General features: G+C 37.4%; 1 pseudogene; it reads left to right on the top strand.

Annotated features, from left to right (window-relative positions):
* The first annotated feature begins 259 nt into the window (after positions 1-259).
* On the top strand, positions 260-2,326 carry LOC144457908 (NADH dehydrogenase [ubiquinone] flavoprotein 2, mitochondrial pseudogene; annotated as a pseudogene).
* Positions 2,327-6,351: the final 4,025 nt, after the last annotated feature.

Raw genomic sequence — 6,351 nt, 5'->3', positions numbered from 1 at the left:
AGTCTCTGATAGGTGCAACCACAGAGACAATTTTGTTCACTCATTCTCTTATTGATATCAAGGAAGGAATAAAAAAAGGAAACAAATGTTCACAAATGGTGCTTGCCAGTGTCATGGAGGGAGTGTCATGAGATGGAGATATTGCTGATTTTGTAGTTGTGAGACCTGGTTCAAATCTCAGCTTTGTTACTTGCTAATAATGGAACATAGCAGAGTGGAAAGTGTGATGGGTTTTGAATCAGAAGATATGGATTAAAATCCTAGCCCTGCCATATACTTTCTGGGCAAGTCACTCAATCCCTCCAGACCTCAGCCTCCTCATCTGTAAAATGAGAGGATTAGACTAGGTAGCCCGTAAAGTCCCTTTCAGCTCTAAATGTGTGACATTCATAAGTCATAAAGATTTTCTTCGTTTTTAAAATGAAGATTTCTAAGATCCCTTCTGGCTCTAAATCTATGATTCCTACATGCTGTTTGAAGTGTTAATGGAAGTTATTTCCCATAAATTTCTAGAGTCTTTAAATACTCCTGTTTGCATTAAATCTACTGATTGTGTCAAGTTCTAGGGCACTATAGCACTTCCTCACTCAATTTCATGTGATCTTTCAAAAGAGATCAACTGTATAACCATATGGGAAAAACCTAAGAGGATCAAAACTGCATATAGCTCAGGTTATGTCATACAGATGCATGGGCAGCCATTTAGTTAATCCATTTATAGGTGTATCTTGGACCTTGCAGAAAGACAATGAACTGGCCTTTGAATTCAGTAAGAAGAGGAATGTGAATTGCTTTACATTTGTGAAATTGAGCAGCACTTTTCAAGAATCCCAAGCTACTTGCTATTTCAAAAGCTCATCTTTCTTTTTAAGCACCAGGATTCTCCCAGGGAGGCTTCCAGAAACATCATTATTTTAAACAAATCAAAATTTCATTTCACCCAAAGTTCAAAGAAAAGATTCATAGTAGGTTTAAGTAGGTTTCACCATCTTATCAACAATAGCTTAAATTAGAGAAAGGGTATAATATTATCAAGAACATGATAACTGGGAAAGGATATGGGCTAGTTATGTATTGGAAGGAAAGATATCAGACAACCTATTGTTACCCTGGCATTCATGAAATATTAAAAGACTCAAAGAAAAGTTTCCAGTGTATTTAATAGATCCTCTATAATCCTTTTGTGGAAGGGCATGAACAAAAATCCCTAGCATAAGGAGTTATGGATTACTTATTATTTGACCAACTCAACAGGCATTTATTAAGCACCTACTATGTGCATGGCACTATTCTAAGTACTGAGAATACGAAGATGCACTCAGGAAAACTACATTTTATTAGGAGATACATCGTGTATACAGATAAGTAAATATAAGGTAATTAGAGGAAAGAGAGAGCTAAACTAAACTACACTTACGTAAAAATAGGTTTGCTTTAGGAAGATTATTTTGGCAGCCCTGTGTGGCATATATTACAGAGGTGAGGGAATGGAAATTAGGCTTACTACAACAGTTCAAGTGATATGTGCAGAGGTACTGGATAGAATGGTGATCATATGAGTATCAAGAAGGGGATAGACACAAGAAATGGTGGGAAATAGAACTGACAAGACTTAGTAACTGATTTGAGAGTGAAAGGGAGGTTGGAGTTTGCAAATGAATAGATACTCGATTTGATTTCACACCAGAAAACTACAAGAGGATAGAAGCAATTGTAAAGAATTATCCAGAGGGACATAAAGCAGCAGCTGTGCTTCCAGTACTGGACTTAGCCCAAAGGCAGAATGGATGGTTGCCCATGTCTGCCATGAACAAGGTTGCTGAAATTTTTCAAGTACCTCCAATGAAATATATGAAGTAGCAACTTTTTATACAATGTATAATCAAAAGCCAATTGGAAAGTATCATATTCAAGTGTGTAACACTACACCTTGTATGCTTTGAGATTCTGACAGCATACTGGAGGCCATTCAGAAAAAGCTTGGTATTAAGTTTGGGAGAAACTACACCTGACAAGCTTTTCTTGCTAATAGAAGTGTAATGTTTAGGTGCCTGTGTAAATGCACCAGTGGTTCAAATAAATGAAAATTACTGTGAAGATTTGACACCTACTGGTATTGAAGAGATAATTGATGAACTGAAAGCAGGCAATGTTCCAAAACCTGGACCAAGGAGTGGATGTTTCTCTTGTGAGCCAGCTAGTGGTCTTACATCTTTGACTGAGCCACCCAAAGGACCTGGTTTTGGTGTGCCATCAGGCCTCTAAGTAATTTATATGAATTTGTCTAAAAACCCAAACAAACCTGTGAAAATATTTCTCTGTATATTTAAAATAAATTAAAACTAATCTCTCCCCTCCCAATCCCCCCCGCCAACTCAGAAGACAACAATGTCAAAACAGCTACATGTAAAGCCTCAAAGAAAAATATGAATTGGTCTCAGGCTACTCTTCTCCCACCCCCCCCCCCATTCCTGGAAGACTTCAAAAAAGATTTTAAAAATAAGATAAGAGAGATAAAGGGAAAATTTGGGAAATTAAAAAATGCAAGACAATCATGAAAAAAGAATCAACAGCTTGGTAAAGGAAGCACAAAAAATACTGAAGAAAGTATCATCTTAAAAAATAGAATAGGCCAAATGGTAAAAGAGACACAAAAATCCACTGAAGAGAAGAACTTTTTGAAAAGCAGAATTAGCCAAATTGAAAAAAAGGTACAAAAATTCACTGAAGAAAAGAATTCCTTAAAGAGTAGAATTGCCCAAATGGAAAAAGAGGTACAAAAGCTCACTGGAGGAAATAATTCCTTAAAAATTAGAATTGGGCAAGTGGAAGCTAATGACTCCAGAAGACATCAAGAAACAATAAAACAAAATCAAAAGAATGAAAAAATAGAAGAAAATGTGAAATATCATATTGGAAAAACAACTAACCTGGAAAATGGGGCAAGGAAAGATAATTTTCTTTTTTTTTAGGCAAGTGGGGTTAAGTGACTTGTCCAGGGTCACACGGCTAGTAAGTGTCAAGTGTTTGTTCTGAGGCCAGATTTGAACTCAGGTCCTCCTGACTCAGGGCTGGTGCTCTCTCCACTGTGCCACCTAGCTGCCCCCATACTTTGTTTTTTTAAATCTTATTTGTTGGTTTGTTGTTGTTGTTGTTTTGGCCTGTGTTCTTTCACAGTGACTAATATGGAAATATTTTACATGACTGTACATGTATAACCTACATCAAATTACCTGCCTTGTCCATTAGAGGGGAGGAGAAGGGAAAGAGAAAAGGAAGGAGAGAGTTTGGAACTCAAAATTTAATATGTGTGTGTGTGTGTGTGTTGTGTGTGTGTGTGTGTGTGTGTGTGTGTATTATATATATATATATATGTAATGTTTTTCACATGTAATTGGAAAAAAATAAAATATTAAAAAATAGTAATAGAGAAGTTTAGAGGAGGGTTGGGAGGAAAAGATAATGAATTCTGTTTTGGACGCTGTTGAGTTTCAGAGGCCCATGGGAATAAATGGGAATAGATGGGAATTTACAGCAACACTTTGAGGTTAGGGACTACTTATATTCTGTCTTTGTTTCCCCAGGGTCTTTTAAATGGTAGACACTTAATAAATGTTGATTGAATTAAACTGAAATGGTCAACAATGTCAAAAGCTAGAGAAGGATTGGGAAAGATGAGAACTGAGACAAGGCCATGAAATTTAGCAATTAAAAGTTTGCTGAGAACCTGGGAAAGAATAGTTTCAGTCAAGTGGTGAGGTTAAATGGCATATTGAAAAGGCTTAACACTTGAGTGGGAGGTGAGGAAGCAGAACCAATGAATGGAGACAGCTTTTCTTAGAACCTGGCTGTGAACAGGAGAACTATAAGATGATAGCTTGAGACAAGGGTTGAATAACTAATGGAGGCAGTGCCACAGATCTACCCAAATATCAGTGATTAATTTGGGAAGCTCTAGAAATGTTGGTGGTTGTTTTTTTTTCTTCCTTGCACTTTCAATTGGCCATTAACACTGAAACTTTTTTCAACCTAAATATGACATTTACCTTTTTGTTCAAGGAGAAGGTATGTGATAAAGCTGTTCTTGTACTACATTTTTTTCCTACTTGCTTGTCATTGTTGATCTTTCGCTAGGGTAAGTCTGCCCTGGAAATATTTTTTAAAAAGACTTCATTTTTCAAAAGCTTGCTTCTTTATGCTGACTATGCACCTTTGTCTCTCTATAATTTGGTTCAAAGAACAGCCTAGAGTTAAAGATATGGGTATTGACTTTCCATATTCTTAGGATGAAACAGTTGTCTTCTCAAGATATTTTGAAATGAGTGTTAGGGAAGAAATACAAATAAAGCTTTTCCATCTGGATATGTGTGTGTGTGTGTGTGTGTGTGTGTGTGTGTATACAAGCTATATATTCAGATAATAACCAATCCATACACACATACACATTGATATACATACATACATATATATACACACACATATATAGTGTGTATATATTATATATATATGTGTGTGTGTATGTATGTGTTTGTGTGTGTGTGTATATATATATAAAATCTTGGACAGATACTACAAATGGATAACCATCTAAATTAACTAAATAGGAAGTGGAGTTAGATTGCCTTTGGGAAGTTACAAAGCTCTTCTAAAGCCCCCAAACTTTCCCCTAAAACATAGGCCCATTGTGTTAGTCCCTTCATCTGGCTGCAAGTCATGCAATACTAGCATCTAAGGAGAACTTAAAAGAGCATCATTTAGAGGACAATGGAGAGGTTTATGATGGATATTTGTAGAATTTTATGTATACAGTAAGAAACTGTAAATAAAATTCGTGGTAAAGGATGTTACCAAAGAAATATACAATCAAAACATAAGATGAGTTGGTCATGTGATGAGAATGAAGGATAACTGATAGCCTATGTGGTCCATTAGCTTGCATGGTCCATTGATGTCTTTGAAAAATGGAAAAAAAGGCAAGAAAAGTTCCCATTATGTTAGGTGAGCTTATGGGAGCACATCAACAAGAGTCTCATATGATACACAGGTGTGGATGGTTTGTGAACAGCATCATTGGAGGAATGCTCTACTTTTCAGTTTTTGCTGTGGAGTAGGAAGTGTGCTAGGAATATTGCTCTGGCAATAATATGGAGCCAAGAGCAGTCAATTTATGAGAAGAGACAAACAGAGACAGACAGAGAAAAAGTGAAAGGAAAGGAGGGAGAGAGAGGAAGGGTGGCAAGGAAGGAGGAGGGGCAAGAGAGAGAGAGAGAGAGAGAGCACGAGACAGAGCGAGAGAGCGCCTGCTTGCCTATATGGTGAAATGATCTCTTCCCCAACTCCAAATAAAGAGGTTCTTTTTAAGGGATGGGCAGAGTGTTGCATTTGCAGTCAAAATAATTGGAATTGAATCCCTGTCATTTGTTAGCTGTGTTATCTTAGGCAACTCACTCCACCTCTTAGGCCTCAGTTTCCTATTAAAATGAAGATGTTGGACAAGACAATCTGTAAGGTCCTTACCGGATCTAACATTGTGTGGTTCTTGGGACATACCTATCTCTTCCTTTCCCTGGAGAAGTCTTGTTGTAAGGATATTCTAAGGCAAGAAAGAAAAATTGGTGATTTGTCTTTAGTGATACAAACAGAGGTATAGGTAGGGCAGAATAGTGAGAGATTTGTCTCAGGGTACTGAAATTTAGAGGCAGAAACAACTGTGCTTAGTTAGTATTTAGTTAGCAAGAATAATTAGTTAAAATAGGAAGCTTCTAGATGGTATGTTTCCTTCCCCAACCTTGTGTGACTGCTCCTCAGGCTCCTCAGCTCCTCCTTAGCCCATCCCTTTAGTGATCTCACTAGTAGCAATTTCATGGGACCCTAGGGTCTCTACCTACATGGCTTTTTGTCTCTAGATCAGAGCTCTTCCTAACCCATCTCTCCTCAATTAAATTTGTCTTTAGAAGTTTATTTCTAACTTCTCGTGTAGCTTACCCTCTAACAACTTTGACTTTTCTACTTCCAGCTCAGCAGCCTTCTCAGAGATGTCTGGTAATGTATCCACTCCTGTGGCCTCCCTGAGCCCTCCATTTCGGGGAGTACCTATGTATCTAATCTAATTTAACCCCACTGTCAGGACTACTCCTCTTTGCCAGCTCCGTTTCATATGTAGTCTTCCCTCACTAGAATATAAGCTCTGTGAGGGCAGGGACTGTCTTTCTTTTTGCATGTATTACCAAGATTTTGTATAGTACCTAGCACACAGTATAGTAAATGCTTGAATGATATATCTAATCTAATCAGAGGACTTGCTCTATCTTGTTTTTTGGTACTTGACCTAGGCTTCAGAATGGTTAAAGA

The sequence above is a fragment of the Phascolarctos cinereus genome, unplaced genomic scaffold, assembly GCF_003287225.1.
Source record: "Phascolarctos cinereus isolate Bilbo 61053 unplaced genomic scaffold, phaCin_HiC Scaffold_5;HRSCAF=322, whole genome shotgun sequence".
Lineage (NCBI taxonomy): Eukaryota > Metazoa > Chordata > Mammalia > Diprotodontia > Phascolarctidae > Phascolarctos > Phascolarctos cinereus.
Note: the sequence above shows the minus strand (reverse complement) of the source record. Positions and strands in the feature narration are given on the sequence as shown.